The sequence below is a fragment of the Zalophus californianus genome, chromosome 9 (assembly GCF_009762305.2).
Source record: "Zalophus californianus isolate mZalCal1 chromosome 9, mZalCal1.pri.v2, whole genome shotgun sequence".
NCBI lineage: Eukaryota > Metazoa > Chordata > Mammalia > Carnivora > Otariidae > Zalophus > Zalophus californianus.
The window spans coordinates 25,622,448-25,635,396 of record NC_045603.1 but is presented as its reverse complement, the minus strand read 5'-3'; positions in this window follow the sequence as shown (position 1 = coordinate 25,635,396).

The window sequence follows — 12,949 nt, the reverse complement described above, 5'->3', positions numbered from 1 at the left end:
GCTAACTGAATATTTGGAGAATGACTCATTCTAGATATCTGAGTTTTCTATAGAGCTTAGACCCCTTTAAGCATTAAAAATTTTTAGAATAATTTCTGAAGGTAATCCTTTTAAAACAGTATGCGTTGCTGTCTTATTAAACAGTATATGAAAATCATTTTAATCTTTTTGATGTCAGAATGATCATTATTAACAGTTATTATACTGATAGTCTAATTAGGCACTGAGAGCTATGTGCCCTTTTACTAAATGGCTCCATTCTGCTGTGCTTTTTTTCATTTTCTTGTCTTTGTTTTCTGTTAGTAGTTCTGATTCCTCCAGTTCCTGCAGTTACTGCTTGCTTACGTGTGCCCTTAGCAGTGGCCTTTCTCCACCCTCGTAATGCTCCTTCTAGTCTGCTTTGGTTTTGGAAACAAGGTAACTAAGACAGCTAGAGTAAATTGACTCAGTGAAGACTAAAAAACTGGATTATACTTAAAACGCATGGATTTTGTGAGTATCGATTACTCACTACCTATTTCATTGCTATCTTTAAAATAAGTGAAGTTGCTAAATTCAATACCTGCTCTCAAAATAGATGAGCTGTTATTGTACAAGGGGAACCATTTTGTTTCTATACTTTACCTTCTCTATATTCTGTCCTTTAATTTTTTGGGTCTGATTAAAACCAACCCACTCAAATTAGCATTTTCTGCAGTACTCTCTAAATGAATTGGATACCACATGCTGCGAAGAATTTCTTTGGCCAGTTTGGTTTTGTTTTTGGAGATGCATCTTCATTTCTGAAACATGAAGTAGGTTGAGTCCTGGGAAATAAGAAAACTATCATTATTGATATCCCAGAGAACTGAGAAGTAATAAGGTTTTTAGACTCTAGGCAGTTTTACCACAAAAAATTTGTTCTTTGTGCAAGATTTTAAGACAGTATCTTTGTTTTCACTCAGTGAAATACATGTTAAAAGCTTGCCAAAAGTTATCAGTGTTAGATCTAATGATATTGACAGATATTTGAATGACTAAATTCCTAGTGTCATTCTATATTTTGCGTGTTTAAATTATCATTTAATATGTTAAGCATGATTTTTCTCTCTTGAATGAAAAATAAACATGAAATTTGCATGTTATTATGTTTCCAAGTAAAATTCAAATCTGTCTAGAAAGGGATATCCTGGCTTTGAATAACTTAGTTTTACCAGTAGGCTGATTATGTTTTAGTCCATACGTTGATTCATCCATCCATCATATACAGGGTAATTGGAAAATCAGTCTATGGCCATGACTCATCACCTAACGTTATTCATATGCTACTGGAAGGGAATTATGATATAATATTCATTTAAAAATAGATGACCCAAACCCATTTCTTGAGTTGAGACTGCCATTACAGAATAGCCATGATGCCAAACCCTGGTTGGGGGTACAAGGAGAAAAATACTCCTTGTGTATAGTTGTAAAAGGAAAGTGATTTTACTCAGTGTAATTGCTATAAATCAAGAAGAGGATGAACTGATTCCAGGATTCACATATACTAAAGCATAACATGAAGGAGTTGATTTTATAGAAATCCTAAAATGTGTGATAAATTAAAATGCATATGGTATTTTTTTAAATGCTGTACATTTTAACCTGTCAGCAGTTGAGTTAATTTGTTTCATCCCTATATACTGAATTTCATTCGGCACGTGGCCAGCATGTTATTAAAATAGGACATTATTTAAGTTGTGTGTACTTGTGACACACTATTTTTCAAAGTGAGTATATTCTATGAGTCATTGTAGAAATAGATATTTCCCCTCATATTTGTATCTTAAGAGTTTCTAAAGATAAGGGATAATTCTGTTTTGAACTTTACATTTTTCACTTTTATAACATTTCCTAAATGTTGGCTGCCTCCAAATGAGTTTATTTCATCTTGAGCATCTTTTCTAAAACTAAAGCATGTCTTTTACAAGTTTATTTTTTATGATATCCTAAGAAATTAGATATCTTTTTTCCTCTCCCAAGTAAATTTAATTCCATATTTAAGTCAAAGTATTTTCTGCACAGTACTAGCACCTGGCAACGTACAGAAAACTCCAGAAATGCCACTCCCATTCCTTAAAGATTGCTGTATGGTCCTGGTACAGCCCCGGAGGTCCATATGGGTGAAAAGCCCAGAAGTCACCTGAGCTGAAAGCACTCCCAAGGAGTTTGGTTTTGTTTGGGTTTGTTCTAGGTATGGTCCCAGGGATCCCAGATCAAACCAGGCCCCTGGGCCTATCCTAGAACCAACCTAAACTCGCGCATCATTCCTGGAACATCAAGAGTGTGAAGACTGAAGAGAACCTGAGGCTGACTAGACATCCTACGTTCACCAAAATTCACTTTTCTTTGTGTGTGTGCCTACAGTTAGCAAAAATTGGTTGGTTAATCCTTCTAAAATTAGAGGAATAACAATGGATAGCAAGATAAAGTCTACCAGACTTTGACATTACAGTAATTTATCACAGTAGAAATGTGAAATGTAATATGGCTATTACGAATTGCTGGTGGGAGAACTGTTCTTGTAACTTATCAGATCTCTAGCTCTATTTTATGGTTAAACAATTTAGCCACCAAAAAAAAAAAAAAATTTCTCCCGCAAACTAATGGTTTCTGTTTTTGTTTTTCCCACTTTCCACTCAACAGTATGATAGCAGTCTCATTTAATTGTACATAGTTTCTGAAAGGCACTTGGTCTTTGCCCTGTAATTCCAATGTTAAGTAATTTTAAACTTCTCTTTCTGGAGACCAATGCCTTTTTTTAATCTTGAATCCACCATATTGCTTTGAGCTTTGCTTTTTAGGGTCAGGTCTGGGAAGAACCTTAGCATCGTTTGTAGACACCAAGTCCCTTGTCAGATTCATTGTAAACTACGTTTCAGAATCTGCTATGGTTGATGGAAACAAGTTAGGATGATAGAGTGGAAATGGATTAATACCTCACAGATTACTAAAGTATTTTGCAAAATAAGGTTTTTAGTAAGTTTATTTTTGTACCCTGCTGCTCTGGATTTTTAAAAGATTCTGACCTACTTGATTCATCACGTGGTCTCACATCATAACTGTGACATTGCTGTTTTACTTAATTTGAGGACAGGATTTCTGAAAAGGCATGAAAAGACCCCAAATCCAAAGGTTATGATACACAATGGAAATGTATACTTTTGGTAATACTGACATTTCAATAGGATTAGACCGTGTTTGAAATAATCGCAGACAAATCAAGGACTCCCAACTGTGAAAAGAGCCTCAAACTGTGCTGTTCCTCCAAGACTTGTCATCAGAAAAATTGGATCGGTGAGTTATCCTTTAAAATAGGACTGTGAGCTTGAGGTTCATTCTGAAGAGTTAACCCTGGGATTAGTTATCTCATTCATCATACAGATGCTGCATCCTGTGGCTTCTATTATTTTTGCCTTTTAAATCATATTATGTTTACCCTTCTCTCTCAGTGTTTTCCTGTTTGCACAGTGTTTCCTTTTTACATAAATCAAAACACTATACATGTTAGTATATGTATGTTTTTTTGATAAAACAATAGACTTTGGATCTAAAGATCTTGGATTTTGATTCCTTTTAATGTCAAATGATTTAAATGCATTTACAGTCTTGTAAATTCACTCTTAATTTATGCCTCAATTCTTCATATTCGTTTTTTTCTAATGAACTATATTAGAATTAAATAGGTTAGCCTTACATTGGTGTCTTCCAAAATTTATGACATTTTGCATTCACCCAAACAGGAAGATGTCCTGACATTAGCAGTCTTAGATCTGTGCCCTAATCTGTGAGCATACGTAACTATTTCTTGACATAGCCTGAAATGTATGAACCCATCTTTTGTTTATGTATAGTAAGTGTTCTCAGTATTTGGGGGAGGCATTTGCATTCTCTTTTAACATTATATGAACACTGAAAACAGGAACGTGTGAACTGTCTTACAGAGTTCGGGCTTGTTTACATGTAAGTAATTTTCTAAAGTCAGTCTTCACTCTTCATTTAACACTGGAGTGTTAAGCTGTATTTTTTTAAAATACCATTTAAGAATATTCTTTCAGAGATATTTTTACTTTCTGACTACCTATATTTTGTAGAACTGCACATTTCCTACCCTACCTGAAGACTTGAGATTATAGCCTTTCTCATCAATGCTTTCTTTGATCACCTGATGTATTTTTTCTTATCAAATTTTTAAAGGACTTTTACAAGAATGAACAGTAGGTTTGTATATGCCTGTATTACTGTTGTTCCTTCTAAGCCTAACAAGTCTCTAATAAAATCTGTACTTCTCTGTGTCTTCTGTGGGTGTGCTTTTTTTATTCTGGTGCTTGCAACATGAATCAGCCAAAAGGTAAAAATTTATTTTCTTTTTATCTCCATTTTTCTTCTATTATAGTATTTTCCAGAATTTGTTAACATACCGACAAATGACAGCAGTTTTCTAGGAAAACCGTGGATTCATTAGTCTAAGTTTGGTCATTAAAGTGCCTCACATGCTAAGTTATCGGAGTGAAAACAATAGATGAATTTTAAAAGCTCCATTTTCACCCTTCTCAGTGACTGTCCCCATCAGATACATTCTAATCATCTTCAATTTGTTGACTTGTAGGACCTCCCTGACAGAAAAGACATACTGAATGTCCTATGTAATTGAATGAATGATTTTTTTGAACCTTCCTAAGTTCAGCTACAGTCTTGGGAACATTCATAGTAACTCCCAAATGGCTCTGCAGACCGAGTGCTGGCTAAAGAGAAAGTGGCCTTCCTTGAACTGAACTTTGATTTACTTGTTTGTTTGTTTTACTATTACCAAAATGTATTTAACAAAGAAGTTCAATATGAAAATGCCCATGACCTGATTTTTATATTGTGAAAAACAGGTGCTATGGAGAGAGGGGACATGTGGAAGCAGTTTTCTTCCAGTGAACACACCCATTGTTTAGTTTCCTCATATTCCCATATCGTTCTGTTGCCCACTGCTTGCCATCTCCATACATTCGTCTATCACAAGATTCATAAAGGGACTGAAACCCCGCAATATTCCTTGGACCTGTCCACCACCATTCAATTTCAATGATAATTTCTTGTCCATTAAATTTTTTCATACCTTGAGGGTAAGCTTTGCTCATGGTGTCTTGTCAGCGAGCTCAATGATGCCTCCAAATGGACTTGAACTGAACTTTTAAATAGATAAGCTACCTCTTCCCAGAAAAGATTTGAAGCAAGGAACAAGCATTCATAAAGGCAATTCTTGACATTTGGCCCTTGTCTGGGATTTACTAATGAAAAGTGTGAGGTAAGGTAGAATATGTGTAGTTACTGTACCAGATCCTGAAGTCATTGGGTAGGAGATACCCTGTATGATAATCACTCTTTGTCTTCACAATTTGCTTTTGAAGGTCTTTAGCAGGTGTGCTATAACCATTGAAAATAAAGTTGGCAAATACTAATTTTCCCCAAATGTACATCTGTAAAAATGAATAGAACATTTTCAGAATCTTCATAAAAAATCAGTCCTACTTATTTTTTTTGAACTTTTTTTTTTAATTTTAAATAAGCTCTATGCCCAGCATAGGGCTTGAACTCATGCCCCCAGGTCAAGAATCCTGCTCTACTGGGGCACCTGGGTGGCTCATTCGTTAAGCGTCTGTCTTCGGCTCAGGTCATGGTCCCAAGGTCCCAGGATCGAGCCCTGCATTGGGCTCCCTGCTCAGCGGGAAGTCTGCTTCTCCCTCTCCCACTCCCCCTGCTTGTGTTCACTCTCTCGCTGTCTCTGTCAAATAAATAAATAAAATCTTTAAAAAAAAAAAATAATGCTCTACTGACAGCCAGCCAGGCGCCCCAGTCCTACTTATCTGAGGAAAGATCTTAAATATGTCCCTATGAGAAAATGTTTACATTTATATACAAAATAACATTAGGCATCAAACATGTTCCTAGAATCTGAATATACTGTTTGAAGGTAAGTAAACAGGCTCAGTAGTTTTCTCACTCAAAGTTGTACACACGGAGTGTCAGAACCAGTGTCCTCCCCAGTTGTAAAAGACCTCGTTACCATCAGCTGCCTGCGGATACATTTCATTTTACAGCTGAACTCTAGGAGAGTACAGGGCCCTTGAATTTGGAAGTCTGTAGACTTGGATTATGGACAAAACTACTTCTCTAAAACTCAGGCAAATCATTTAACCATTTCAAGGTACAGTTTCCTGCTTAAAAAAAAAAGCATTAATTATGAATTGGACTAGACCTCTAAAATTCTCTTCCAAGGCTAAAATTCTTAAGATTCTCTATTAATGAGAAACAACTGTACTATGTAAAGCAAAGTTTGTCATTCTATTCCAGGGTGAAAGAGTGCTTATATTTATGACACAGGTGAGCAGCCTAAGAAATATTCAATCTTGACATTAAGAAGATAAAAAGGGGCACCTGGGTGGCTCAGTTGTTAAGCGTCTGCCTTCGGCTCAGGTCATGATCCCAGGGTCCTGGGATCAAGCCCCGCATCGGGCTCCCTGCTCAGTGGGAAGCCTGCTTCTCCCTCTCCCACTCCCTCTGCTTGTGTTCCCTCTCTTGCTGTGTCTCTCTCTGTCAAATAAATAAATAAAATATTAAAAAAAAAAAAAAAGGGCAGTCACGGGGCGCCTGGGTGGCTCACTTAGTTAAGCGCCTGCCTTGGGCTCAGGTCATGATCTCAGGGTCCTGGGATCAAGTCCCGTGTCTCCACTCATGTGCGTGCTCTCTCTCTCTCTCTCTCTCTCTCTCTCAAATCAAATCTTAAAAAAAAAGAAAGATGGTAGGGGTCAATGATGGTAGTTTTAAAAAGTATAGCTGGCTCCAGCTAAGAATTGAGCGTATTTTACATCTTAAATCAGTCTAATACTAGTGCTTGCAAGGTGGGGGTCTAAGAATTTAAAAGGAACAAATAGTTCCCTATGATTGCATATTACTCCTTTCCTCTTAGATGGCATAATCTTTTCATTAAGAGGGAATGTCCTATTCCAATGTTTCCTCTATAGGAATAAAATTTCCTGGTTTATCTTCATTTCAGCAACAAAAGAATCTTTTTTGTTGTTGTTAAAGATTTTATTTATTTGAAAGAGAGAACATGAGCAGAGGAGAGGGAGAAGGAGAAACAGACTCCCCGCTGAGCAGGGAGCCCGATGCGGGGCTGGATCCGGGGCTGGATCCGGAGATCCTGAGATCATGACCTGAGCCGAAGGCAGATGCTTAACCAACTGATGCTTAACCTACTGAGCCGTCCAGGCACCCCTCAGCAACAAAAGTATCAATCTTTTGTTTCATATCCTGTTCCTTGATCTAAAATGCTTTATTCTTCAGCACTCATGCCTGGTTATTAGCCATGAAGCCACTTACTTGTCTTGCCTGAACTTAAAAGATGAAGCTATGACACACTGGTAAGGGTAGCTAATGACAAGATTACTATACAAAATATATGATACACTAAGATCAGAAGAATTTTAACAGTGATAAATCCCTTAAACAGTGACATAGGGTGACTTAGGTTTTTTTCACCACAATAAATGTGAAATACTTGTATAATAGGGAAAAAAAAGTGTAATTTGAGAAATTGGTGAGTTGAGGATGTGTAGGATTTCACTGTTACTTTGGGCTTCTATTCACATATAAGAAAAAAGCTTATCATCCTGTGTGTTTTCAAGCCGTCACCTCTTAGGCTAACCCTGGGGCCGGGCCTAGAGAAAAGGAGAAAGGCTGCAGTGTTCAGTTCTTGCAGAAATAACTTGATCAAAATACAGGAAAATGTTGGACTGGAAAAAACCTTAAGTTCGTACATGTTCAGAGGACAGTAGGACCAGACCCGGTACCAAAATTCAAAAATTTTTCTTGCTGAAATAGTATTGAGTCAAAGTTCAGTTGAAATTCAAAACCTGGAATAATTGAATCCAGAGGTACCCAGCATTTTATCACCTAAGGACCCCTGATACTATTTCCCACCTGGGTACCAGGTTTTGAAGAATTTTTTATCTATCACATAATCTGTATTAATTAAAACTCTATTTAGTTACACCCTCTCCCTTAGTATTTCAACTAGCTAAAGCTATCATGGCCATTCAGTTGAGCGTGTGCTACATGCCAGGCACTGTTCTCAGCGCTAAGGACAGAGCAGTGAACAAGGTTTCTGCCCTCACTGAATACCAGAGGGAGAGCCAGACAATATCCCGGGAGTTGGGGGAGGGGGGTGGGGGTGGTCAACACTCTACAGAAAACAAAGCCAAGGAAGAAGGATATGGAGGATGCAGAGTAGTTTGTACAGTGCGGTCACGAATGAAGGGAGTGAGGGAAGCCAGTGAGGTTTGGGTAGAAATTGAGCTGGTTTGGGACAGGTTAGGTATCAAATACTTCTTAATCATTATGTGGAAATGCCGGATAGGCATTTGGATATATGTTGCATATATGAGTCTAAGTTCAAGAGAAAGAGAGTGGGAGATGTCAGCGTTGTGGGTCGTGTTTAAAGTCATGACCGTAAGTCAGAGGGAGTCGGAACACTGAGATCTTTGAGGAATCTGAAGTTTGTAGGTCAGGAGATAAAAAGGAACCTGCAAGGTGACTGAGAGGGAGCAGTTAGTGACACAGAAGTGGTGTCCCTGAAGCAGGATGAAGAAATCATTCCATAAAAGAGACAGTGATTAACATGTCAGCTGCTGCTAAAATATCAAGCAAGAGGAGGCCATTTGTATATATTTTTTGGAGAAATATCTGAGTTCAAATCCTTTGCCCATTTTTTAATAAGGTTGCTTATTTTTGTTGTTGAGTTGTTTTTTATTTTTTCTAGATATTAATCTTTTATTGAACATATGCTTTGCAAATACCTTCTCCCTTTCAGTGAGCTGTCTTCACTCTCTTGATAGTCTCGATAGTGTTCTTTTTTTAAAAAGATTTTATTTATTTATTTTAGATAGAGGGAGAGAGAGAGAGAGAGCTCGAGTGGGGGAGGGGCAGAGAGAGCTCTACATGGAGCCTGTTGGGGGCTCAATCTCAGGACCCCGAGACCATGAGCTGAGCCGAAATCAAGAGTCAGTAGCTCAACCAACTTGAGCCACCCAGGCACCCCACTTGCTAGTGTCCTTTGACACACAAACATCAGAAATGTTGATGAAGTCCAGTGTATTTTTTCTTTTGTTGCTAAATTTCCTTATTTTTTCAAGAGAGACAAGAGTACCATCTGATTCATAGGATTATGAGGATTAAAAAAATACGTGTGAATACATGTAAAGGGACTTGGACAATGCGTGCCACGTAAGAGGCATTCAATAAATACAAGCTATTATCCAGGCTAAGTTTGAGTATAAAAGCCCATAGCCAAGGGGATAGAAGTAGCACAGGTGACATGGAAGTCAGAGAAGCAGACGGTCTCAAGAACATGATCAACGGTGCAAAATAATGCAGAGATGTCAGGAAAGATCAAAAGAACAAACCCAGATTTGGCACCTGCAAGCTCAGACAGTGGTGTGACAGAGGCAGATGCCAAATTATACCAGATTGAGAGCACTGTTAGGCCCGTTCTGGTCTCCAGGTCCAGGTCAGCCGGTTCAGCCCTTCTGGTGATCCAACACGGGACTAACCCTGTGGGGGTTGCTGAAGGGCAGCAGGGAGAGCACTCTATGTGGAGTCACAACACCTGGGTTAAGGTTTCTGGTCTTCTACCACTTGAGGCCTGTGGTCTGCTCCTAGAGCTCCAGTCCCCTTACTCTTAAAGGACAAGTATTCTTATGTCACACGGTCAGTAACGGGCTTACGTGAAGACCTGGCACAACAGCAAGTCATTAATTATTATTATCATAAATGGTTCTATTCTGACTCCTCATGCTGTTGTAACATTCTTCCTGCACACCAGGTTTTGTGGAGTATTCCCACTTTACAGATACTTGGCTTACCAGTTTGCAACGATAATGAGATTCATACATGTCAAACACTTAGGACGATTTGGACTGCTGTTGTGTTCTAACGGGAAGTTCTTGCCAGATTGTTAGTGGTGCCTCTGTCCTCAAGTCCGCTTCCTGAGCCATTGCATTTCTCATGGTTTGTGACAATTCCCCTAATCTCAGCTGCTGCCATAAGACGCTAGTGCTTAAATATTATTAGTAACTACATCCATGGATCTTTTTATTTACTTCAGTTGGCTGAAGGTATGAAAGTCCATCTAACTCCATTGTGAGTGCACTGCGGAAGTTTGTTTGGAGAATTCATCTGCTGTTCAGTAAACAGAACACGGGGCTCCCACTGAGTTGCTACAGCTACCAGAGCAAAGATGTTTTCTGTGGAGTAACTGTCTAGTCCTGATCACTTTTACCCACAGAAGCCCCATTCCATTTCAGGGCAGGATGGAAGTCATATTTATTTAGTCCGGTTTGTACCATGCTGTGTGCCTCCTATTTATTTTTTTTAAGTTTCTATTTCCTTTTGATTTATTACATATCCCAAGATAGCTTAGGAGTGAATACATCTTAAATATAATAAAAATAAATTCTATAAAGAATACTTGGGGCACCTGGGTGGCTCAATCGGTTAAGTGTCCAACTCTTAATTTCAGCTTAGGTCATGATCTCCCGGTTGTGGGATCGAGTCCCACATTGGGCTCCATGCTCAGCATGGAGTCGGCTTGAGAGTCTCTCTCTCCCTCTGCCGCTGCCCCTCCCCCTGCTCTCTCTCTCTCAAAATAAATAAATAAAATCTTTTAAAAAAAAGAATACTTGAATAACCATTCAAAAAATCCAAATGAACTATGACTTTACAATATCTTGTTGGTTAATAGTGGTAACAAATGGAAAGAATTTTTAATTCAATGCACATTTATTGAATGTCTTTGTACTAGACATAGCAATCACTCTGTGAAATAAGTATTCCATGTTATAGATGAGAAGGGTGGCTTTCAAATAAGTTCAGTGTCTAGCCCAAGAGCCCAAGACTCTTAGCAAGAAAAAATAATAGATTAGGTTCTCCAGAAAGGCTCTTTGACTTCAAGTTAGGTGTTTGTTCTATGTATTTTGTCAGTTTTCTCTTATTTTCCTGCATAGGTCACCACATACAAGGACACACACATGCATGCATGCACACACACACACAGGAATCCTAAATACCACTTCAAGGAGCATAATCCCTCAGTTTGCATTTATTTTTGTTGTTGTTGTTTTGTTTTGTTTTTTTCCAAAGATTTTATTTATTTATTTGAAAGACAGAAAATGAGAGAGAGAGAGCACATGAGAAGGGGGAGGGTCAGAGGGAGAAGCAGACGCCCCACTGAGCAGGGAGCCCGATGCGGGACTTGATCCCGGGACTCCAGCATCATGACCCGAGCCAAAGGCAGTCGCCCAACCAACTGAGCCACCCAGGCGCCCCTGCATTTGGTTTAATCACAAGATTCCTAAAAGAAGGCAAGTAATTCCTCTGCACGTCGTTCATTCACATATTAAAACCGGTAATCTCGTATCTTTAGACATTTTCCCCCTGGATCACTGTCCTCAGTGTTTAAGTTCCTTATTACTCATCAGATTGGTGTGAGAATCTTTTTGCAAAAAAAGTTGGTCCCACTTAACCTGTTTGACTGTGGCGAGAGCTTAAATGTTTAAACCACACTGGTTATACCATTGTTCCGGCAATTGAATTGAATGGAATGGAAAGACTTGTCCAAACAACTCAAACCAAGCAAACACTCTCTCAAACGAAATATATTAGCCTTATGGTGACCAAATATTGACTTGATGACTAAACGAAAGCAGAGATTCTTTTTTTTTTAAAAGATTTTATTTATTTATTTAATTGACAGAGAGAGAGGGAGAGAGAAACAGCAAGAGAGGGAACAAGCAGGGGGAGTGGGAGAGGGAGAAGCAGGCTTCCCGCCGAGCAGGGAGCCCGATGCGGGGCTCGATCCCAGGACCCCGGGATCATGACCTGAGCCGAAGGCAGACGCTTAACGACTGAGCCACCCAGGTGCCCCATGAAAGCAGAGATTCTAACTACCCTCTGAACATTCATCACTTACTCTTAATGAACCCTCCCAAGATGCTTTCATTTAAGCAGAGACCAGAAAAGGGATTCGTGTTAGTAGAATAAGGAGACCTCCAACACACTCTCTCCCAAGAATCCTAAAAAAGTCTCATTTACAGAAAAATAAAAAGGAGGCCATTTCCCACTCTACCTGCCCCTGTACTATATCCTAACGCTGCCAACAGACTCTTCATGTTCCCCATTTTGGACTCTGAGTCAGGATACCTGGCTTCAAATCTCACCTCTTAGTTCTGTAAACGACTCGAGGTCTCAGTTTCCTTAGCTGTTAAATGGAAACAGCATCATCACCTCATAGGATTGTTGCCAGGATTCAGGGAATTAGTTTGTGAAAAGGTAGGATTCACAGCAGATATTCCTTTCCTTTGGGTCTCAAGTATCTATCTTTTTGCTGGGGAATTCCTGCCTTGTAGAAATGCCTGGGGCCTTACCAAAAGCTGGGGCAAGACTTGGTTGATAAATGAAAGGGGCAGAGCAAAGTAAAAATGGGTTTGGCATTCCTGACAGAAGGATTGGTGAGCATCCATTCACTCAGTCAAAGAGTATTTATTGAAAATCTACTTGGGGCAGGGCGCCTGGGTGGCGTCTGCCTTTGGCTCAGGTCATGGTCCCAGGGTCCTGGGATCGAGTCCCGCATCGGGCTCCCTGCTCCACGGGAAGCCTGCTTCTCCCTCTCCCACTCCCCCTGCTTGTGTTCCGTCTCTCACTGTGTCTTTCTCTGTCAAATAAATAAAATCTTAAGAAGAAAATCTACTTGGGGCGCCTGGCTGGCTCAGTTGGTAGAGCATGTGACTCTTGATCTCAGGGTTGTAAGTTTGAGCCCCATGTTGGGTGCAGACATTACTTAAAAATACAACCTTGGGGCGCCTGGGTGGCTCAGTCGGTTGAG